At 39.3% G+C, this 25,182-nt stretch overlaps 1 long non-coding RNA gene and 1 pseudogene across 1 annotated transcript in view; both read left to right on the forward strand.

The window, feature by feature from the left end:
- The window catches only part of LOC141362774 (uncharacterized), a 254,486-nt gene that overhangs the window by 45,039 nt on the left and 184,265 nt on the right, over window positions 1-25,182 (forward strand). The gene's annotated exons all lie outside the window — the stretch shown is intronic.
- Window positions 416-12,393, forward strand: LOC141362731 (butyrophilin subfamily 1 member A1-like; annotated as a pseudogene).

The raw sequence follows: 25,182 nt of genomic DNA on the forward strand, positions 1-25,182 counted from the left end.
TGCTCTGAATCATTAACATATTTGGAGTCTCTGAAGATGAACTGAATCTCACTCCAGCTGTGGGCTTCACATTGAATTCATCACCACACAAACTGTGTGCAGTCAAAAGTTTGGCACTGAAAATGAAAACTGTCACTGTCTTAAAAGATATCTGAAGCTAAATAAGGTAAATGTCAGATTGCACATAATCTTCTTAATTTTTTGACCCATGAAACAGTAAGAATATGACCATCCCACACCTGAAACACCACAAATTCATATTAAACCTTATAATTAATGAAAGTTTAAAGATTTCAGTCAACACAAACAGAGAAAATTAACTCCTGTTTATCAGAATGATGGGAGGAGCTCATAAGTGAAAGTAAAATTAAACAAGTTTCTGCTTGATCCCACAAACACTCATGATCAGAATTTATTAAGACGCCGTAGATGATTGTGAACAAATTTGTTTGTATTTGTTTTTGTAAATGTGTTTGTGTCTAAAACATTTTTTATTTTGTCATGTTTTGAAAAGCTGTGTTGTGGAGTGATGGAGTTCATTTGTGTGACTCTGATGATTATTATTGGAATCACAGATTCAACAGCAGGTAAATATTCACACATTATAACTGTAATATTAACTTTTTGTGGTTAAACAATGACCATTAATTTATTTTTCATGAATGGTTTCTTTAATTTTAACAGAATGAAACCACACAACACCTCTCTGACAGCAGATTTCAGACCTGTTTTCTGTCTCTTACAGATCAGTTTGCTGTTGTTGGACCTGCAGGTCCTCTACTCGCTGTATTTGGTGAAGATGTGATTCTGCCCTGTTCTCTCAAACCCAACATCAGTGCTGTAAACATGACAGTCGAGTGGTCTAGACTTGGTCTTAAAGACTCAGTAGTTCATCTCTATGAAGATCATGAAGACAAAAACACAAATCAGCTTCAGTCGTACAGAGGAAGAACTGAAGTGTTTAAAGATGAACTACAGAAAGGAAACACATCACTTAAACTCTCAAGAGTTCAGATCTCTGATGAAGGACTTTATAAGTGTTTAATTCAGTCCAAAACCAACTATGATGACATTACTGTTGATCTCAGAGTTGAAGGCGAGCAAACTCCTGTTTTATTGTTCTTGTACTTGTTAGTGATGTTCAGTATTGGGTTAAGTGCATGTTGTCATAATCACAATAAGCCAGAAGAAAACAAGGAAAAAAGTGTAGGAAGAAAGTTATCACTAAATTAATGTTTTTTTTTTATTCTTGACGTGTAGCTGTAGGTAGTCATCCACTCATCACTATAGATGGATTTGATGTTTCTGGTGGACTTCATCTTCAGTGTGAATCTAAAGGTTGGTACCCTGAACCTGAACTTGTGTGGCTGGACGGTGAAGGAGTCACTTTGACATCTGAAAATACAGACTCACAGAAAGAGACAGATGGATTCAGAGTTAAACACATGATCACTGTAAATAACAGAGACAGTAAATATCACTGTAGAGTCAAACATCAAAAAGATTATTACATCAAGTAAGTACACAAACACTGATTCTGGTTAAGTTGTTTATTTTGTCTCATGATGATTTGATGCAATAAAATACATGAAAATATTCATAATTCAAGTGAATATAATTAATGATATTAGATAAAGAGAGTTTTGTTTTACAGGTAAAATGTTTAACTCTTTGAGGTCATCAGTGATCTTGATTTCTGTTGGATCTGTGCTCAGTGTGTTTGGTGTGGTCGGTGGATTACTGATCGCTGTGTTCATCTATAGACACAGAGGTAACATTCATGTTTGTTTTGTTATATTTATTATAATGTATGTACTGTATATAGTGTGACCTAAGGTTAGTTAAATATAAAGAAATGTTGTTTTTGTCACCATTGAACATCTCATCAGTTAGTGGAGTTCAGTGCGAAGTTTTTCAGGTTTAGATTCACTTCATCTTCAACTGAACACACAGTGATCTGAGATTTTACTTCTCATACTGTAGTGCTTAAAAGTCAAGACTTATTTTTCAGACAGTTTAATGATCTGTGCTGTGTGGTGTAAACTGAACTGCATACAGTAACCTGTAAAGACATCACAGTGTCAAGTGGGCAAATCAAATTAAAATCAAAAATAATCTTTATAAAATAATGTTGGATGTTTGTACATTAGTTGTTATGAAATAATTATATCAGGTTAATGTTTTTTTTTCTTTTCAGAACAACAAAGAAAGGATCAGAGACTAAAGAGTGAAGATCAGAGACTAAAGAGTGAAGATCAGAGACTAAAAAGTGAACATCAGAAACTAAAGAGACTAAAAAATGGTAATTATGTCTGTTGGTTATTTATGTTATTAATTTATTGTAAATTGAAAAACAGTTTTGATTCATTAAATAATATTATACAACAGTTCTTTCTGGTTCTCGAATCTGATTGGCTAAGAGGCGTGCAATATTCTACTGATAACGGCACAGTAACCGCTTCACCTTTCATATCATTCCGCCACCTACTCGTCATTTTATTATTAGTGAATGAATGGAGGTTCTTATTAGGCTCATCTCTGACTGGACAAACTGCCCGCACAGACGTGCGCTGTTTTTAAACACTCTCCGTGTGTCTCATTAGTTCACTAGCTCGTGAATCAGTCTGTGAATCCCAATCGGAAGTACTTATCCCGTCAAAGATCAGCGCTCTTGGATGTAACTTTAAACTTAAGTGGAGTATTGTCACATCGTGTGGACGATTAACACTTGGTATAGAGTTATAGAATTCTAAAATTGTTCACAAGCTTTTTATTCTGCAGATCACTCTACCTATGTTTTCTTTTAAAAACTCACTCGCACCTCACATCCATAATGTACAGCTGAGCTGACGGTGCATACAAACTATATAGCCTATTGCAGCATAGTAGAGTTTAGATTCTCTGCCAGGGTCTTATTCTGCTACTATCCTCTGGCCGGGCCGGAACGTTGATAAGCATATTTTTTATCATTACTTTATTAGCCTCATTGGGTGGGGAGAAAACTATGCCATATAATCAGAAATATTATATAGACTATATTTAGGCCAAAGTAACAAATGTGTCCAAAAAGTTACACAAATTACAAAATGATTTGTAAAAGTTACAAAATGCAAAGCAAATCATGTGCGGAGTCTCCTCTGCCACGCATCACACACGGGTCTGCTGTTCTGTATGGTGTAGCTTAAGTGCAACATGGAGTTTGAAGATGTAAAAAAAAGAGAAAAACAGGAGAATTTACTTTAAGCAAGTTTGGAGGAAAGTCGGAGGAATGGAACCAGTTATACATTCTCACTCGTGCCAGTAGCCTACTCTAGAGTTCTCAACGGGCCTGAAAATTACAACCCGACCCGACCCGGCCCGTGGCTTTTAAAGCCCGGACCCGATGTAACCCGACACACCAACGTGAATTATCTGTCCGAACCCGACCCGCGGCCCGACGCCGCCGACCCCCCCTGCCTTTTTTTTCCTCATACACGTAGTAGGCTATTATCATGAACAGCAGACGGAAATTCAAACCAAGCTTTAATGTTCACGCCTTTCAACATTACAAACAACTGAAACAATAAACTAGCTATATAAATATGCCTAAAAATCACACAATAATAAATAAAAAGAACTCAAACATGTACCCAGCCAGCGGCTTCTCCTCCTGTAGTAGCAAACAACGGTGAATTCACCTGCGGCAAGTTTACTTTTCTCCATCTCTTCTTCTCCAGGCAACAGGCGTGCACGCAGTGATAGCAATAAGCTCCGGGGCGGATCCGCAACGGATCTGCTCTGAAGCGGATCCGCTCTAAAGCCGGCAGCTCCGGTCTGGATCCGTTGCTGATCCACCCCAGAGCTTATTGGTATCCCCCGCCCCTCTCTGTGATGCATGTTGCAGCAGCCAGACCAGACTTTCTTTACGGTGAACAGCAGTGATGATTAATAATTTTTTTCACGGAGCGTAAGAGATTAAGCCCGAGGTCCGACCCGACCCGATAAGTTGCTTATATTTTTGACCCGAACCCGGCCCGAATTCGCGGGTCCCGTCGGGTTTGTCGGGCCAGCCCGACCCGTTGAGAACTCTAGCCTACTCCGGCTTTGTTTTCCTTTGCTTAAGTTTTTAATATTTATAAATTTTAACATGGAAACATCACTCGAGTTAAGGCAACTAGTGGACCTTTCAATTCACGGGTTTCATTTAATTCTATTTTTTAAACGTTAATGTAAATTTTTGTTTCGGTTTGCCATGCCTTCTGCACAGCGGTGTAAAAATAAAACTTTAAAACAAAAACATCATATCCTAAATTGTTGGAATATATTCCATATGTAATAATTTGGATTTATAGATGATTAACATTAAAATCGATGCATGGGAATAATTTATATTAATTTTTTAAATACCCACCACTCTTAAATGCGCATGTTCCTTATTGTACATCGAGGCTTTACAATGTAGTTCCTTTCATGTCGTTTTAATAATTTAATTCAATCTTCTTTACTTTAAATGTCCTGTTACATTTACATGTGCGTTAAACACCGCGAAACAATTTGGCTACATTTTTAAATAGTTTTTGAAAAGATTACCTTTTTCTGATATGTGAGTCATTTGGAGAAATAACGCTAGTCCTCGGGACTTTTGGGCTGTGTGATTGAAAAAAAAAAAATCTTATCTGAGACATTGCGAAGCTGATAGATAGTAGTAATTCGCCTAGTAATTCGTTCTATGTGGCTGTGAGTGTGCGTGCTTGTGTGTTATGCTTATACGTATACGCAGCTTATCAGCTGAATCGCAATCACGTCATCAAAACAAATCTGATTGACTAATACACACTGAAACAAATTAAATCATTTTAAAATTACTAAATGAATAATTCTCTCTTCATCACACAGCCCAAACATGACATACAAAATGTCTTGGAACAGTAACAAACAACAATCACAGATATTTATAAGCTATCATTTTATGGTCATTGCAGTTTTAAATCTTTGCCACCAGGGGGTGCTGCAGCACCTGCAGCACCCCCACTTCCGGTGCCCATGAGCAGCAATCAAAAAAAATCTGTGACACTTATGAAAAACACTTATGTTTTATATAGTACTGAGAAGAACAAAGCCTAATAATAAGCGAGTGCTCGTATCGCGTTAAGATTAAATGGGATAGCAACGTTATATAAATATAATTTTATTAACTTTTACCTCGCGCCAAAACAATAACAACACAAAATATGAAGAAGAAAACAAGTAATAGTTTCATGACACCAAATACTGCTGATTTGATCAAAATTTTGATCAAACACAGACCGGGCCAACACCAGAGCCAGGGAATCCCTGTCACAGATGTAGCCCAGATAGGGGGGTGGTCAGCGGGGCGAGTGAACCCTGACGTCCGCTCATTGCTCTGGATCTCGAGTAGCGAATCTTGCTAAGCAGACATTCAAACAGGCACTATCTTTACTTATCGACTGCAGATTTAAATATTATACATATATATTCTCGACTTAACTAATCCTAAAACTACACTTTGTGACCAATAAATTGTTATATTTAAAAACGGCGAATCTGTCCATTGAGTTATTATGATATTCAAAGCAGCCAAAAGTCTTACCTGTCATTCTGGCCTTCAAATCCGTGGCGGAAGAAAGTAGTTCCCAAACAAAGAGGCTTTTAAAATAACTCTGTTGTTGTTTTCCTGTTTTCGTTTTTCAAACGTGTGCCGTCAAACTATTGTATAAAAGCAATATCACTCTCGGAGTCGTTTGTGATATAGCTCTATATCATCACGGCTGTGATTGCCTCGTGCCTCTAGCCTAATCACAGCCGTGATGATATAGAGCTATATCACACTCCTACTCGAGCGATATTGCTTAAATAAATAATCATGTTATAATCACCTGTATTTAATTTAATTTGACAGTAATTCATATACATAAACATTTAGCTTTTTATTTATGATAAAATAACATTGATGTTTCCATGTGTTTTATGTCTTTATTTAAAAACTGTGTTAAACATATTTACAGTGTAGAGTAAATGTGTGTGAATTACACTTAACATGAAGTTTAATCAATGACACAAGACTGAAGACAAGAATCACTGCCCAGTGTGAACTTCAAGCTGTATTGTAATTGTATGAATTATATAAAGTTATAAAGAGTATTGTCACAGGGTGACTTAGGGCGGAACCAAAAAGGGAGAGGAGAGGTTCCGCCCGGACAGAATTTTTAAAAGCACCTTTCACTTCCCAGTCTCCCTGGCAACACAAATCAGGAAGAAACGAGCCACAGGTGCAGCCAATTTATGTAGCAGCTCTGATTAGAGGAAGAAATGAGGACGGGCCACATAAATGGAGCTGTAGCAGCACACAGGAGGAGAGTTGTTTCGGACACGAGCTCCACTACTGCCTAGGGCAGACCCAAATCACACGCTCCGTCCTCGGAGGAACCGGAGGGCGCCGTTGATCCACAGAGCGCTTAAAGCGAGAGGAGAGAGTACGGCAGCCAAGAGAGGCAAAAGAGGACGGAGCTGTGAGAGAGAGTTAAAGGAGCACTGCACCCGGCTGGTTGTGGTGTTATACTGAAGAGCTTTTGGCTGGAATTGTATGATTGTGAAGACATCGCGAACCTTAAAGGTTGTGAGGAGAACGGATACACGACTAGTTGAGACAAAGTGAAAAAGGGGATTGAAAACGGCATCGTTGTGAGTACCAAGATCTAGTTGAAAGTGTCCCGTGTATTAACTTGGCTCTATGTTAAAACCCTCCAGGAGAAGAAAGGCGGCCCTACCCCTAATAGAGCGCGGTGGGTGAGCCGAAGGAATACGTACCGAAGCCGACACAACGACGACACCACTAGCTGGGCCGCATATTTCCATCGCCAAATCTGAACTAAGCGAAGTGAGGGAAGACGGGCGTCTTTTTCGTACACTTGGAGTGGTGGGTGAGTCTTTGTGCTGTGGAAACCTTTATTTTTGACGTGGTGCTGTATATTGCTGTGGGTTGCTGTGTATCGCTGTGTGTCTTGTCAGATAAACCCCCGCCTTCACGCACTTCGTCGAGGGAAGACAAAGAGGCTGCCGGTCTTAGCTCAGTCCAATACGGCATATGTTGTGAGCGTGCTTCGGGCCTCCAGAAATAGTACGGTGCCCAGAAACGATTTTCCCCCGTCTAGACATCGGGCGGAGGTGAAGAGTGGCGGTGAAGAGCCGAGGAAACAGCAGAGGTGTGAGTACGATTTGGGGCTATTATTGTTGATGTTTCCAATTGCATAAGCATTGTTGTTGCAGAGAGAGAGGTGACGCAATTCCATCGTCCCGTGGCCTCTACAAAGGGGCGCCCCTGTCCAGAGTTCGAACGCCTGACGGTAGCGAGGAAAGGGCAGCGCTCGGCCCGGTGAGACGTTGTGATATTCCACCCCTCTGCCACCATCTAGCGGTCGTGAGGGTTCGCCCCCGACGCCACCTAAGAACTACTTACCCCATTGGACGCCACGCAAACTGCTGTAAGTCCGCCACGGCTGCCTGTTGTGTATATCAACCTCTTAAGCTGTCGATTTACAGAGACGGAGCATGCACTATATCCGGTAGACCTGTGAGGAGTAGCCTGAGGAGAAATTGAGCAAAACCTGTACTTACGGTACGCTGAGTCCAGCCGAGAGGGGAGAGCCATTTAAAGCCAACTAACTGTGTTTCTGTGTCCAAGTCGATACCTGCGGAGAGAAGAGGAGAGAGAGTGAATAATCTGAGGAGAAATCGAGCAAAACCTGTACTTACGGTACGCTGAGTCCAGCCGAGAGGTGAGAGCCATTCAAAGCCAACTAACTGTGTTTCTGTGTCCAAGTCGATACCTGTGGAGAGAAGGGGAGAGAGAGTGAATAATCTGAGGAGAAATCGCGCAAAACCTGTACTTACGGTACGCTGAGCCCAGCCAAGAGGTGAGGACTAATTCCACATCAAATAAACTGTGTCTCTCTGTCCCAGCTGCCACCTGTGGAAAGATAGAAAAGGAGTAGTGAGCAATCCGATACAAGCTGTGCAACTACAAGGAAAAGCCTCCACGAGGGAGCTCCAGGTACACGACCAGAATAAGAACCCCCCCACACTCATATTGGTTTTGATTCTGCCTCCAGGAGGAAGAAGGAGCGCGCCACGGATTATCAAGGCCAGGCCGGAGCCTGAGTCCCACGTCCAGGACCCCCGTTGGCCCCCCCTTGCTTCCCGTTATCCCCCGGCCGAGGCCCACCTGGAGGGCAGAACTAGATTTTAGTTTTAATTCCCCTTTCCCCATTTCCCAAGACATTTTAAATATTTAAATTCAATAAAGATTGTTTTATTACTTACCTGTTCCTCGTGTTGTCTGGTCATTGGGTTGCTCTTGCGGACCTCCTCGAGGTGGAAATTGAGAAGGGGCGTGGCCTTAGCCTATTAGCAGCCAGCCCCTGGGTGTGACAGTATTTCTAACAGTCTTGATGTTTACAGTTCACAATAAGACAAACATCATGATTTAAAGCTGTTTGATGTCTTAGGTCTTGAACTGTGTGTTGTCATTTACAGTAAACATTTAACAGGAGTTGTGCGGTCATCTGTACTTCAAGATTAACAGAAGAAGATAAAACAGTTTCAGTAGTGACCCATGAGTCCTGATCTCAACCTGACTGAGATACTTTAACATCATCTCAAATACAATTACATCTCAGTAATATTGATGAACATAAAGAGTTTAATATGTAAAGAGGATCAGTGCAGAAATATTATTGACTCTTGTGTTGATCTGAAGCTGAAATAATCACTCAATACATGAAACACTCAGTGGATGTTACTGCTGATAAAAGAGAGAAACGAAGGCTGCGTCCGAAACCGCATACTGTATAGTAGGTACTGAATTAGATGAAGTACCTACTTACTTAGCGTTAAAACAGTAGGTACTGTATAGTATAAATCCTGGTAGTATGAATGAGATTCGGACGTACTACATCCGCCATGTTGCTACATCACGTGACATACGTCGTCATCACGTCATGTCATTTCAGCGCGAAAACAACCAATAGCATGCCTCGTCTTCTTCGTTGGATAACTCCTCTCCCGGGGCATCATGGGATAGTGAAGCGTCCATCGTATGCACACTGCAAAATGTAACCGGAAGTAGAAGGTCATCCGGGTACTTTTCGCATACTGTTTTTCGAATGCTATGTATTCGGACATACTACTCGCCTCGCCTACTGCTTTTCGCGTACTATATAGTATGAAGTAGGCGGTTTCGGACGCAGCATCAGTCAATATGATCAAGAGTTCACAAACTTTATCCACCAGGGGGCGTATTACAGAAACTTTCTATCTTAGGTCTTAGATATGATGTGTTAAATTAAGATTTTTCACAAATTCAAATTACAGAAGCAAATCTTAAGTTGATTTAAGATTCTCATCTTATCTCACCAAATCTTATCTCATCTCTAGTTAGGAAATCCTAAATCGCTTAATCATGTTCGGCTAACAACTGTCAGGTCTGTTACCAAGCAACCAGCAATGCGTGAGCTGCTGCTACAGTAAACAAATGATTTTCCCTCTTAATTTCAATGGGGCAGAAAAATACATTTTATTAAATTCATTGAAATCATAGTCTGTGTTTTTTATTAGTGTTTTAGCACATCATCTGTCAGTTACCATTAAATTTAAACATTTAGCAAATGTGACTTACAAAAATGAGAAAACTATTCTTCCTAAGTGCTAGGATACTACTGTACATTTCAACATTTGATAGAGACATGAAAAGAAATAGATGCTGAGTAAAGTGTGTACTGTATTCATTATGATATTGAGGAATGACAGAAACTGAAAGATCGCTCCACTAGTGAGAAACATTGTGATTATGTGAATGTGTGAAGGTAAAAACATTCAAAGAGTAATCCAAAAACAAACATTGCTGCACTTTGTTAAAAAAATGTAATGTCATTCTCCCGCAGTTCTATCATATTGTGATTGTTTCAGCTGGCTATCATTAAAGTTTTAAGTTAGGACACCTGTGAGGTTACCCTAAAGTTAAAGGAACAGTATGTAGGATTGTGGTCAAAAGTGGTATTGCAATCACAAAACTTGTGGCTAAAACTGGTACTGCAATTACACAACTGGTGGCCAATACACAAAATGACAACATAAACATCAGTTGAGGGCTGCAACTCCACATTTTAAATGACACTATCCTGGCCAGACCACTGCTGTCAGTGATATAAGTATTTGAAATGAAAATGATTTCTTAATGTCTAGTGACATATCAGCTCAATTTTATGATTAATTGATAAAAATTTCTTACATACTGTTCCTTTAAGGCCGTTTTTAGGATGTTTTGTCAAGTTAGGATGCTTCTGTAATACCACTTTCCTATCTGCAGTTAAGATAAGATAATGCATTTAGGAACATCATTCTGTAATAGCTTTTGTCTTAAATGAGGTCCTAACTGAAATTACCATGGTTACCAAACAGTTAAGATAATATTAAAGTTAGGACTTTTCTGTAATATGCCCCCAGCACTGTAAATGTTTACACAAACATCTGTGTGTCTGTTGTTTGATTTAAGTTTAGATGATCAGATCAAATTCTGATAAACAACATAAACATAAAATTATTCATTAAAACATGAGCAAATATTTAAATGTTAATGTTTGTTTTTAAATTCATTTTAATGTGTTGTGTTATTTTACTTAATCTGTTTTCTCTTTAACTCTTTAGTATGTAAGAGGCTTTCACTGATAGAGAACAGGACAGTAAAAGATTGTGAGTTTATTTTCAATTTCTTTAATAAATGATTCATTATTAGACAAACTTTTCATTAAATGTTTTAATCTTATTCTCAATCTTAAGTATAATTCTGTTATGATCTCTGTTTAACTCTTTACTGTCTGTCTGTTTTTAGTGAAATCCCTGTTAAGGAGATATGCAGGTAAGTTTAAGATTGATGACATTATTAAAGTGTTATAGATCTACAGCTGTTAGATGAAACTGTATGTGGTTTTATTGACACATTGAATTAGTTTGTTATCCTCTTTTTATAAAACGGTTAGTTCCAATCCTTGATTCTGATTGGTCAATAGGTGTGCTTTATTCACGATAAAACACTGCTATGACCGCTTCACCCAACAGTTCTATTTAATATCACTGCGCCCTTAGCAACACCCTTAGCAACACATAAACATATAATGAGACAAAGTCTGAGAACAGTTTGTTGTTTTTATTTGAGCTTTCATGTTGTTGTTCGCAGTCAGGGACTATTTTTTTCTAGCGGAAGGAATGCATTTATTGATTTAACTTCATGAAAGTTGCACTAATATTTTTTTACTTTAATATTGTGTGGTAACCGTTTTATAAAAGCAATAAGGTACTCGAGGCAAGTGCTGTATCGTGAATAAGTAACGGCTGAAGGGCGTTGTTAGGCACGACGCGAAGCCTCTCGTACCTTATTGCTTACATATTATTCATCTGTGTTAATTTGTTGTTATTTATTGTTCAGGTTTGTCTAGTTTTGTTTCAGTTAATTTTCTCTATGCAGTTTGTTTATGTTTGTTTATTTCTCTGTAAAGTGATGTTGTGTTGTAGAAAGACACAAACTAATAATATTATTATCATCATTGTTACAACATTCATCTGTAAAGCAGAAATCTCAATATTTTAACAGTGAATGTGACTCTGGATCCTGATTCAGCTCATCCACGTCTCTTTGTGTATGATGATGGGAAACAAGTGAGACTTGAACTAAAATCAGAAACGGTGAAGGATGGAGATCAAAAGTCAAATAAGAAGTTTGATGAAGAGCTCTGTGTTCTTGGAAATGAAGGATTCACCTCATGTTTTTACTATGAGGTGCAGGTGAAGGGATTAAGTGTTTGGGTTGTGGGTGTGGCCAGAGAATCTGTTAGGAGGAAGGGGGTGAACATGCTGAATCCTGGGAATGGATACTGGATGGCTGGTTTGCGAGAAGGAAATTATTGGGCTAGTGAGCGTCCATCTGTCTCTCTTTCCTTGAGTTTGGCGCCTCAGAGAGTCGGGGTGTTTGTGGATTATGAGTCTCTTTTTATGATGTGGAGTCTATGTGTCATATCTACTCTTTTACAGATCAATCTTTTAATGAGAAATTATATCCTATTGTTTCTTTAAGTTATGTTTGTTCTAAAAACTCCTCAGAAGCACCACTTATCATCTGTGATTTCTAAGGAGATTTGATCTAAAAATATAAATCCCCTACTTAAGTTATTTTTGTAACTTTGAATGGTATTATACACAGGGAGGTTTGTCTCATTTTCAGAAACATGTGATGATGAATGATGATGGTCGTTTTTTGTCCCCTAAGAGAAATTTGTTTTGCGCATACATACATGTGTTGCTGTATAACAAAACAAACACATGAATAACAATTACACAGTTGTGTCATTCATCAGTTTTATGGCCATACAGTAAGAACAAAAGAGGTTTTTATCTTTAACATACAGTATGTGATCTGGGGCCTCATTTATAAAAGTGCGACGTAGGAACTATCCTACATGTTATCTAAGACAATTTCTGAAATGATCGTACGTGTGATTCAGAGAAAGGGAGCGTACGCACAAAAAAACGTGCGTACGCCTCTTTTCCAGATGTGCAGTTTATAAATCACAAATGATCTTAAAATTGTGCGCAGCCGAATGCTCTTAGAACTCCGCCTTGTAAACGCCCCTAATTTAATTCATTAGCATATAAATATTACATTATCAAAGGCCAAATTCTCTGACTGCTACAATGGCAGTGGTCAAAAAAACATCTTTGTTGATTGCTTTTTAATATTTCTAAATTCTAACATGGAAACTTTATTGACATCACTCGAGTTAAGGCGATTTAGTGGACCTTTCAATATACGGGTTTTGTTTTACTTTACAATAAAGTTCATTAGTTAACATAAGTTAATGTATTAACTAACATAAACAAACCATGAGCAATACATTTGTTACAGCATGTATTCATCTTTGTTAATGTTAGTTTATAGAAATATAGGTTTAATTGTTTGTCCATGTTAAAACGATTGAATTCGCATTCACAGTGGACTAACGTTAACAGGATTTTAATAAAGTATTAGTAATTGTTGAAATTATCATTAACAAAGATTAATAAATGCTGTAGTGCAGTTCATTATTAGTTAATGTTAACTAATGTAGTTAACTAATGAACCTTATTGTAAAGTGTTACCCATTTAAATATATTTTTTAGACGTAAACGTTGTATTTGTGTCTTAAAAGTTTTGTTTCAGTTTGGCATGCCTCGTGCACGGCGGTGTAAAAATAAGAGTTTTTTTTTACTTTAAAATTCAAAGATCGTATCATAAACTGTCTAAATATATTCCATATGGATTCATTTGGATTTACAGATGTTTAACATTAAAATCGATGCATGGGAATAATTTATATGAATTTTTTAAATACCCATCACTCTTAAATGTCGCATGTCCCTTATTGTAGGCTACATCGAGGCTTTAAAATATAGTTCCTTTCAAGTCCCTTTAATCATTGAATTCGTTTTTTACTTTAATTTAATAAGCATGTTTTGTAACATTTACATATGCGTTAAACTCTGCGAAACAATTTTGCTATATTTGTTTTATATTTTTTGAAAAGATGACGAACTAGAAAATCGTTTCCTGAGCCTATGGACACATTTTTGCATCGGAATTGCCATACATTTTAAAATATCAAAATAGGCCAACATATTTTGTTTAAAATATATTCTAAAACCTTGTTTAATTATTTTGGAGTAGTATGCCTTTCCTTCTTGTTCATTTTCTGCATCATTGTTGCATGTTTTTTTATTATGTTTCTATTCTGAATAAACCATCAGCGCAGTTTACATGCTTCGTCCTTGTTGCATTAGTTCATTAAGATAATTCTGAACAGATTTCTGTAGTTCAAACAATTCTGAATTGTACTTGAGAACGTCATGACGCACTTTTAAAACATTGTCGGGTTTAAATTGGGCTCGGGCTTATAAGTACAGTTAATTTGTCGGTTGGGCCGGGCTTGGACACAACGTGCAGGGGGCTTCGGTTACCTTTTTTTTTGGGGCCCAATATAAGCTCTAATACAGATGATGCTGACGCTGTAAAAGTTTCGAATATGCCTACCTGCAATCCTGCAATACTGCCACAAGGAAACGTGCGTACGTCAAGTCGGAACCTGACATGGAGATAAGTACTTTTTCACGTCAAAGACGAGTTTTATAAATCTGAACGTTGGAGTGGATTTGAGCGTACGCACGGTCTAAGATCAAATCTGTGCGTAAAAACGCTTTATAAATGAGGCCCCTTGTCTGTAAAAACCCAACTAAAGTCATTGAAATAATGTCTATAAAACTGAAGTGAAAAGATTTGTCAGCTGTTGTGATAATAATACTTTAAGATTAATGTTAATAAAACTGAGGAGGTCATCACAGACCCCAGATCAGTGGGAGAGAGGCGCTCTGTTGTTGTTCACAGTCATGACATTAATCAGATTGCTTCCTGTACTGTAAATATTTGGGGGTCCACATCAACAGTGAGCTTCAGTGGCATAAACACTTCATGTGTTAAGTGTTTGTATACAAGAGTTCATGAGCGTCTACACTTTTTAAGAAGATTATGATTATTTGTAGTGAGCAGTAGTTCTGTATATATTTTATAAAACTACAATAGAATTTATTTTGTGATATAAAATTATGTCTGGTTTGGGAGTCTAATGTTTAAAATGAAAACTCAAATAAATAATCTGTTGAGAGTGTCAGGGAAAATCATTAAAAAACACAAGCTTTTTTTAAGCAGTCCATCATACAGCAGATTAGTAAGATCTTAATAAACTCTTCACATGTGTTCAACTCTGAATGATGTGTAAGAGATTTTAGAGTCCTGTTATGTAGACATAATCAATATAAACATTCATTTATTTCACTGTAACACTGATAATAGACTTACTGTATACAGTAACTCATGTAACTAAAGGCTGTGTGTTTTATATTTTCCCATTTTGGTAATGCATTATAATGGTATTGTTTTTTAAGGAAAGTGATGCTGATGTATGTGTGACAGTTGTGGATAATGTTTGAATGATGGCTGTATGTTGTGAGTTTTTTTTTTTTTTGCACCAGTGTTTCTCTTGTCTGAGACAATAATGACACCTTGACCTTGAAGTGTAGAAACATCATCCAGATGAGTGTAGTTCAGATTCTGGATTGAGCACACCTTTAGAAGGATTCAGAGTAGTTTTCCTTACATTTTTGATTCATTAAAGGCATTAAAAACAGATGCGTAACCTTCATGGGAACACTAAAGAGCCTCAGGACAAAGTAAATTTTTTTCAAGTGTAGTGATCGTCACACAGGACACCAATTGTGCCGTACACAAGACACTAGAGGTGTTATTAGTTTTGGCCACGTTAAATCATTGTGTGTGTTGAACTCACTGAATGGGATAATGAAGAGGTCACATTCCAACTATGGGTTAAATTGGCCATTCTGACCCTTTTACTTATGTAGGATGAATTTATGTAGAAAACAGTAAATCACAAACACACAAAAAACGTGTTAGCTGGGCTTTTGCAGATTGGGTCAAAACATTTCAGTATTTAATTTTTTACCATTTGATACAAATTTTCTATTTTTTTGCTATTCCAATTAAAAAATGATCATGTTTACCATTGTGTCTAAACTTTTGTGTCCATTTATCCACATAATGATGTACAACACTTCAAAGCTAAAGCCTTGTTTATGGTCGCTGCGTCCGCAAGAGCGCGTTGGTGCGCGTGGCAAAAATGACGTCAACGCGGAGTGGGTGGTCGCGTACGGTGGCCCTGAAGTGCAAACCACAACAACAAATTAAAAAACACCACAACAAATTAAAAAACACTGCAACAAATTAAAAAATGACAACAAATTAAAAAACACTGCAACAAATTAAAAAATGACAACAAATTAAAAAACACTACAGAAAATTAAAAAACACTACAGCAAATTAAAAAACACTACAATAAAATAAAAAATAAATACAAAATAAAAAACACAACAGCAATAAAAAAACACAACTACAAATTAAAAAACACAACAACAAATTAAAAACACGACTACAAATAAAAAACAAAACTACATTAACCTACCGGAAGAGGTAGGTACCAGTGGGCAACATGAGACATCGCTGATTGGACGACACTGCAGTTCGGCTTTTGAACCGGAAGTTATTCTTCCTGTAGCACGTGGTTTGGAGAGGAGGAAGGACAGCAAAATGTTTTGCCCAAACTGCGGAAAATAACTGGTTGAGCCGTCCCCGAACTTTTGCAGCGGCTGTGGCAAAAGGCTTAAAGAAATATCTACCATCGGAGACACCCAACAACCTTCGAGTAAGTTAATAAGAATAGTGTAATGCTTACGTTGCTTGTGGATGTAACGTTAGCTTACTACTATCGTTAGCGGTTTCCAGACCGTACCTTAGCCGGCCCCAGCAGTCCACGAACTGCAGTGTCGTCCAATCAGCGATGTCTCATCTTGCCCACTGGTACCTACCTCTTCCGGTAGGTTAATGTAGTTGTGTTTTTTAATTTGTAGTTGTGTTTTTCATTTGTTGTTGTGTTTTTTAATTTGTTGTAGTGTTTTTTATTTTGTAGTTGTTTTTTATTTTGTTGGAGTGTTTTTATTTTGTTGTAGTGTTTTTTTAACTTGCTGTTGTGTTTTTTATTTTGTTATGGTTTTTTATTTTGTTGTAGTGTTTTTTAATTTGTAGTTGTGTTTTTAATTTGTTGTAGTGTTTTTTAATTTGTAGTTGTGTTTTTTAATTTGCTGTAGTGTTTTTTAACTTGCTGTTGTGTTTTTTATTTTGTATTTGTTTTTTATTTTGTTGTAGTGTTTTTTAATTTGCTGTAGTGGTTTTTAATTTGCTGTAGTGTTTTTTTGATTAGTTGTTGTTTTTTAATTTGTTGTAGTGTTTTTTAATTTGTTGTAGTGTTTTTTTAATTTGTTGTTGTTTCTTAATTTGTTGTTGTTGTTTAGTAATTTGTTGTTGTGGTTTGCACTTCAGGGCCACCATAGTCGCGCGCGTTGGGTGCGCGAGACCCCATTTTGCGTGGCGCTGTGCACAGCATTTTTTGTAACTTTCCGCGCGGCTTCGCATCCGAAAATGACCAAACTCGAGGCGATTCTGTCCGAGCAGGCAAGCCTGTGACGTATCTCTTTGATCAATCCAAGCAAAACAATGTATATATTTATCTGACACTCTGGAAGTAAAGTATGGAAACTTTGCAGTTTAAAACACGAATTCTTTTACATGATTCATAATGTTTGGCTTATATTTGTATTGAATGAACCACTGGATGAGGAATAAAATACAAACCTTAAGATGTCTGTACTGTTTGTTTAGTAAAAACGTTAATGAAATGATAATGTTTAATAAAGACATATTTAAAAGTTTGTTGTTTTATTCATGTTCTAATATTTATATATATCAAACTCTAATGTTAAAAGCACTAGGGTTGTTCCAGCGGACGACTTCTATCCTCTTCTTTGTGTTTGTTTTTGACTTTATTGCTCGCGTCGCCGCCTGGTGGTTCAAAAAATAGTGCAACAGCGAGCGCGTTAACTATAAACGCCTCGCCCGTTTGGTGAGACGCGCGCGCGATCCGCGGAGGCTTGCGTTGCGACCAAAACGCGAGTATAACAAGCCCTTTAATCTAATGTAGGCCTATTGTCAGGACGGGTGAAAAGAACACTGAGAGATCCCAAAGCAGATTAACAGAATTTATTGAAAAATAACAATAATGAAAGTCAACTAGATGAGGTTAAAGTTTGTGAACAAACTTTATGTTGGCTTGAGAAAGCCTAGTCTGAGAGTAATAGATGGAGATGCAGTTGGGGCAGTTAAGTTAGTTGGGGCAGTTAAGTTAGTTGGGGCAGATGGGTTAGTTGGGGCAGAATTGGGCAGTTGGGGCAGAATTGGGCAGTTGGGGCAGAATGGGGCAGATGGGGCATTTGTGGCAGATGGGGCATTTGGGGCAGAAATGGATAATTGGGGCAGAATTGGATAATTGGGGCAGATGGGGCATTTAGGGCAGATGGGGCATTTAGGGCAGATGGGGCATTTAGGGCAGTTGGGGCATTTAGGGCAGTTGGGGCATTTATAGCAGTTGGGGCATTTAGGGCAGTTGGGGCAGAATGGGGCAGTTGGGGCAGATGAGGCATTTAGGGCAGAATTGGGTAGTTGGGGCAGATGGGGCATTTAGGGCAGTTGGGGCAGAATTGGGTGTTTGGGGCAGATGGGGCATTTAGGGTAGTTGGGGCATTTGGGGCAGAATTGGGTAGTTGGGGCAGATGGGGCATTTGGGTCAGACGGGGCATTTAGGGCAGAATGGGGCAGTTGGGGCAGATGAGGCATTTGGGGCAGATGAGGCATTTGGAGCAGAATTGGCCAGTTGGGGCAGATGAGGCATTTGGGGCAGAATGGGGCATTTAGGGCAGTTGGGACATTTATGTGTGTGTTTGTGTGTGTAATTTTGTGGTTGTGTGTCTGTGTGTGTAGTTGTGTGTGGTTGTGTGTCTGTGTGTCTGTGTGTGTGTGTGTGTGTGTGTGTGTGTGTGTGTGTGTGTGTGTGTGTGTGTGTGTGTGTGTGTGTGTGTGTGAGAGTCTGTGTTTTTGTGACAGTATGTTATATATAATTTTGTGTTTGTGTGTGTAATTGTGTGTAGTTGTGTGTGGTTGTGTGTCTGTGTGATTGTGTGTGTGTGTGTGCATGTCTGTGTTTTTGTGACAGTATGTTATATATAACTTTGTGTTTGTGTGTGTGTAATTGTGTGTCTGTGTGTAGTTGTGTGTCTGTGTGTAGTTGTGTGTGGTTGTGTGTCTGTGTGTGATTGTGTGTGTGCATGTTTTTGTTTTTGTGACAGTATGTTATATATAATTTTGTGTTTGTGTGTGTAATTGTGTGTCTGTGTGTGTTTGTGTGTCTGTGTGTAGTTGTGTGTCTGTGTGTATGTGTGTATGTGTGTAGTTGTGTTTGTCTGTGCTATTGAGTGAGTTTTGTGAGACAGAGATAGACTGAGAGAGGTTGCGAGATGATGTAATGTATTTGTATGAATGAGAGTTGACAGTTGGAATTTGAAAATAAACACTCAGCCTAAACATTCTATGAAAGTCTATGGGACTTTTTTGGGATGTTTGATCGGACAGTTTAGGAGAACCGTAAGTCCGATCCCTTCAAAAAGATATAGCAACTCAAGTCAGATCAGACTCAAGGTCTGTGCAAAGTTTGGTGGCTGTAGCTTGAAAGCTCTAGGAGGAGTTAGAGTTAGAAATTTCGCTCGGAAGAATAAGAATAACTAGATAGGTACATTTCCTGAAGAAAATGTGAGTGGTGCTTGCCGTGGCAAATTTTTGGGGACAGTACATGATCATACTTCCAATCACGAGTAAAACGATCCAAACCCCGTCTCTATACGATGTTCTGAGGCGGAGATATAAGGCTTTGTTTATTCGGTTGCTAGGGTACTGTATTTGGTTGCTAGGGAAAAATTTGACTTCCAATAGTGATTACACTCCGGGTCACGAGTCAAACGGTCCAAATTCCATGTCTCTACAATGTTCTGATGCGGAGATATAAGGCTTTGTTTACTCTGTTGCTAGGGAGCTGTATTTGGTTGCTAGGGAAAAAAAATGGCATCCACTAGTGATTACCCTCCGAGTCACGAATCAAACGGTCCAACCCCCGTGTCTCTACGATGTTCTGATGCGGAGATATAAGGCTTTGTTTACTCTGTTGCTAGGGTACTGTATTTGGTTGCTAGGGAAAATTTGACATCCAATAGTGATTACACTCCGGGTCACGAGTCAAACGGTCCAACCCCCATGTCTCTACGATGTTCTGATGCTGAGATATAAGGCTTTGTTTATTCGGTTGCTAGGGTAGTGTATTTGGTTGCTAGGGAGAAAATTGCCTTCCACTAGTGATTACACTCCGAGTCACAAGTCAAATGGTCAAACCCCCATGTCTCTACGATGTTCTGATGGGGAGATATAAGGCTTTGTTTATTTGGTTGCTAGGGTACTGTATTTGGTTGCTAGGGAAAAAATTGGCATCCCATAGTGATTACACGCCGAGTCACGAGTCAAACGGTCCAACCCCCGTGTCTCTACGATGTTCGGATGCCGAGATATAACTGTTTGAATTTTATGTTGCTAGGGTGCTCAAAAGTGGTTGCTAGGGGCGTGGCTTAATACCCATGTAAGTATCCTGAGAGACTGATTGGATGCCTGAGTAAAATGAGTCCACCCTAATGTCTCTATGACACTGTGGTGCAAAGATATCCATCTGGGCATTTTATAATGGCAGTCTATGGGAGATGTTGCTAGGGTGCCCAAAATTGTTGCTAGGAGCGTGGCTTAATAGCTCTGGGATGATCCTTAGAGACGGATTGGATGCCCGAGTAAAATGAGCCCACCCACTTATCTCTACGACACTGTAAAGCAAAGATATTCCATCTGGAACTGTTTTATTCCCTTATATGGGCATGTTTCCTGCCCCATTATAAGTCAATGGGAATTTTCGGGTGCCTCTTACACCCCAGGGGTACAACTTGCACCCCAATGTCATGTATGTTTTTACAGAGCCTACCACCCTCTTCAAATGTTGTAACCCACACGTTCCTACAAAATCCTTGAGCGGAGCTATGACCCATCAAAGTTGGGTGCAATTTTAAGTCAATGGGATTTTTTGGGTGGTTTTTCACCCCCCTTTCGAAAATCTTGCACCCGATCGCTTATAAAAGTCATAGCAGACGTGTCCTCAATAAGCCGGTCGTTTTGAGCCCTGTTTCATTGGTCTACGACAAACCGTGCGGGACGAGTTACGCGCCGAAAAAGTGTCCAGATATAAGAATAATAAATAAACTAGATAGGTACATTTCCTGAAGAAAATGTGAGTGGTGCTTGCCGTGGCAAAATTCTGGGTAACATATATGATTATACTCCAAGCCAAAAGTAAAACGATCCAACTCCCGTGTCTCTACGATGTTCTGATGCGGAGATATAAGGCTATGTTTATCCGGTTGCTAGGGTACTGTATTTGGTTGCTAGGGAAAAAATTGGCATCCCATAATGATTACACTCTGAGTCACGAGTCAAACGGTCCAACCCCCGTGTCTCTACGATGTTCTGATGCGGAGATATAAGGCTTTGTTTACTCTGTTGCTAGGGTACTGTATTTGGTTGCTAGGGAAAAATTTGACATCCCATAGTGATTACCCGCCGAGTCACGAGTCAAACGGTCCAACCCCCGTGTCTCTACGATGTTCTGATGCGGAGATATAAGGCTTTGTTTACTCTGTTGCTAGGGTACTGTATTTGGTTGCTAGGGGAAAAAATGGCATCCACTAGTGATTACCCTCCGAGTCACGAGTCAAACGGTCCAACCCCCGTGTCTCTACGATGTTCTGATGCGGAGATATAAGGCTTTGTTTATTCGGTTGCTAGGGTGCTCAAATTTGGTTGCTAGGGGCGTGTCTTGGGAGTGGCCAATTATGTGCCCAATTGTTACACCCCTAGTCACAAGTAAAACGGTCCAACCCCCGTGTCTCTACGATGTTCTGATGCCGAGATATAACTGTTTGAATTTTATGTTGCTAGGGTGCTCAAAAGTGGTTGCTAGGGGCGTGGCTTAGTAAGTCTTTAAGGATCCTGAGAGACTGATTGGATGCCTGAGTAAAATGAGCCCACCCCCATGTCTCTATGACACTGTGGTGCAAAGATATCCATCTGGGCATTTTATAATGGCAGTCTATGGGATAGGTTGCTAGGGTGCCCAAAATGGTTGCTAGGGTAACCTTACACCCCATTGTGGGGGACGTCCTGAAAGAGTCTTGTGACCCACATGGTTCTATGAAATCCTCGCTCGGACCTATGACCCGTCAAAGTTTTTCGCAATGTTAAGTCTATGGGATTTTCGCCCATTGACTTTGAATGGGAAATTTCGGGTGCCTCTTACACCCCAGGGGTACAACTTACACCCCATTGTGATGTATGTTCTTAAAGAGCCTACCACACTCTTCAAATGTTGTAACCCACATGTTTCTACAAAATCCTCGAGCAGAGCTATGACCCTTCAAAGTTGGGCGCAATGTTAAGTCAATGGGGTTTTTCGGGTGGTTTTTCGCCCCCCTTTTGGAAATTCTGCACCCAACCGCTTATAAAAGTCATAGCCACCATCTCTTCAATAAACCGGTCGATTTGAGCCCTCTTTCATGGGACTACGGCAAACCGTGCGGGACGAGTTACGCGCCGAAATTTGTGCGACATAAGAATAAAGATATAAAAATAACTAGATAGAAAAGTTTGTTGACAAACTTTATGTTGGCTTGACAAAGCCTGGCCTGAACGTTTAAAACGGTTTGACAGAAGTTTAGTTTAGTAGGCTATCTGGCTGTTAGTATGTTTAAGTATGAAGCTAGCCTGATTTAGCATGAAGCTAGCATGATTAGCCTGAAGCTAGCAGGAAGCTAACATGATTAGCATGAAGCTAGCATCAAGTTAGCATGATTAACATGAAGCTAGCATGATGCTAACATGAATTAGCATGAAGCTAGCATGATGCTAGCATAATTTAGCATGAAGCTAGCATGATGCTAACATGAATTAACATGAAGCTAGCATGATGCTAACATGAATTAGCATGAAGCTAGCATGATGCTAACATGAATTAGCATGAAACTAGCATGATGCTAACATGAGTTAGCATTAAGCCAGCATGATGCTAACATGAATTAGCATGAAGCTAGCATGATGCTAACATGAATTAGAATGAAGTTAGCATGACGCTAGCATGATGCTAACATGAATTAGCATGAAACTAGCATGATGCTAATATGAATTAGCATGAAGTTAGCATGATGCTAACATGAATTAGCATTAAGTTAGCATGAAGTTAGCATGATGCTAACATGAATTAGCATGAAGCTAGCATGATGCAAACATGAATTAGCATGAAACTAGCATGATGCTAACATGAATTAGCATGAAGCTAGCATGATGCTAACATGAATTAGCATGAAGTTAGCATGATGCTAACATGAATTAGCATGAAGTTAGCATGAAGTTAGCATGAAGCTAACATGAATAAGCATGAAGCTAGCATGATGCTAACATGAATTAACATGAAGCTAGCATGATGCTAACATGAATTAACATGATGCTAACATGAATTAGCATGAAGCTAGCATGATGCTAACATGAATTAGCATGAAGCTAGCATGATGCTAACATTAATTAGCATGAAGCTAGCATGATGTTAACATTAATTAGCATGAAGCTAGCATGATGCTAATATGAATCAGCATGAAGTTAGCATGAAGCTAGCATGATGCTAACATGAATTAGCATGAAACTAGCATGATGCTAACATGAATTAGCATGAAGCTAGCATGATGCTAACATGAATTAGCAAGAAGCTAGCATGATGCTAACATGAATTAGCATGAAGCTAGCATGATGCTAACATGAATTAGCATGAAGCTAGCATGATGCTAACATGAATTAGCATGAAGCTAGCATGATGCTAACATGAATAAGCATGAAGTTAGCAAGATTTATTATGAAATTAGCATAAAGCTAGCATGAAACTAGCATGAAGCTAGTATGACTTAGCATGAAGCTAGCAGGAAGCTAACATGACCAAAAGACCCAACCCCCATGTCTCTATGATGTTCGGATCCAGAGATATAAGGCTTTGTTTATTATGTTGCTAGGGTGCTCATATTTGGTTGCTAGGGGCGTGGCTTAATACCTCAATAAGAATCCTTAGAGACTGATTGGATGCCTGAGTAAAATGAGCCCACCCCCATGTCTCTGTGACACTGTGCTGCAAAGATATCCATCTGGGCATTTTATAATGGCAGTCTATGGGAGATGTTGCTAGGGTGCACACAAATGGTTGCTAGGGGCGTGGCTTAATAGCTATGGGACGATCCAGAGAGACTGATTGGATGCCTGAGTAAAATGAGCCCACCCACATATCTCTACGACACTCTAAAGTAAAGATATTCCATCTGGGACGCTTTTATTCCCTTATATGGGCATGTTTCCTGCCCCATTATAAGTCAATGGGGAAATTTGGGTGCCTCTTACACCCCAGGGGTGAAACTTACACCCCAATGTGATGTATGTTCTTACAGAGCCTGCCAGCCTCTTCAACTGTGATAACCCACAAGTTTCTACAAATTTCTCGCTTGCAGCTATGAACCGTCAAAGTTTGTCGCAATGTTAAGTCAATGGAAAATTTGGGGTGTTTGAGCGCCCCGTTTAGGAATTCGGTAGGTCCCATCAGTTAGAAAAGTCATAGCACCAATCTACGGACCAGTCTTAAAAGTTTTGTAAAGTTTTGTGGGTGTAGCTTGAAAGCTCTAGGAGGAGTTACTGTGAGAAAAAGTGTGGACCAGAAGAACAATAATAACTAGATAGGTACATTTCCTGAAGAAAATGTGAGTGGTGCTTGCCGTGGCAAAATTCTGGGTAACATGTATGATTATACTCCAAGCCAAAAGTAAAATGATCCAACTCCCGTGTCTCTACGATGTTCTGATGCAGAGATATAAGGCTATGTTTATTCGGTTGCTAGGGTACTGTATTTGGTTGCTAGGGAAAAAATTGGCATCCACTAGTGATTACCCTCCGAGTCACGAGTCAAACGGTCCAACCCCCGTGTCTGTACAATGTTCTGATGCGGAGATATAAGGCTTTGTTTACTCTGTTGCTAGGGTACTGTATTTGGTTGCTAGGGAAAAAAATGGCATCCACTAGTGATTACCCGCCGAGTCACAAGACAAACAGTCCAACCCCAGTGTCTCTACGATGTTCTGATGCGGAGATATAAGGCTTTGTTTACTCTGTTGCTAGGGTACTGTATTTGGTTGCTAGGGAAAAAAATGGCATTCACTAGTGATTACCCTCCGAGTCACGAGTCAAACGGTCCAACCCCCGTGTCTCTACGATGTTCTGATGCGGAGATATAAGCCTTTGTTTACTCCGTGCTAGGGTACTGTATTTGGTTGCTAGGGCAAAAAATTGGCATCCCATAGTGATTACCCTCCGAGTCACGAGTCAAACGGTCCAAACCCCATGTCTCTACGATGTTCTGATGCGGAGATATAAGGCTTTGTTTACTCTGTTGCTAGGGTATTGTAATTGGTTGCTAGGGA

The sequence above is a fragment of the Misgurnus anguillicaudatus genome, unplaced genomic scaffold, assembly GCF_027580225.2.
Source record: "Misgurnus anguillicaudatus unplaced genomic scaffold, ASM2758022v2 HiC_scaffold_29, whole genome shotgun sequence".
NCBI lineage: Eukaryota > Metazoa > Chordata > Actinopteri > Cypriniformes > Cobitidae > Misgurnus > Misgurnus anguillicaudatus.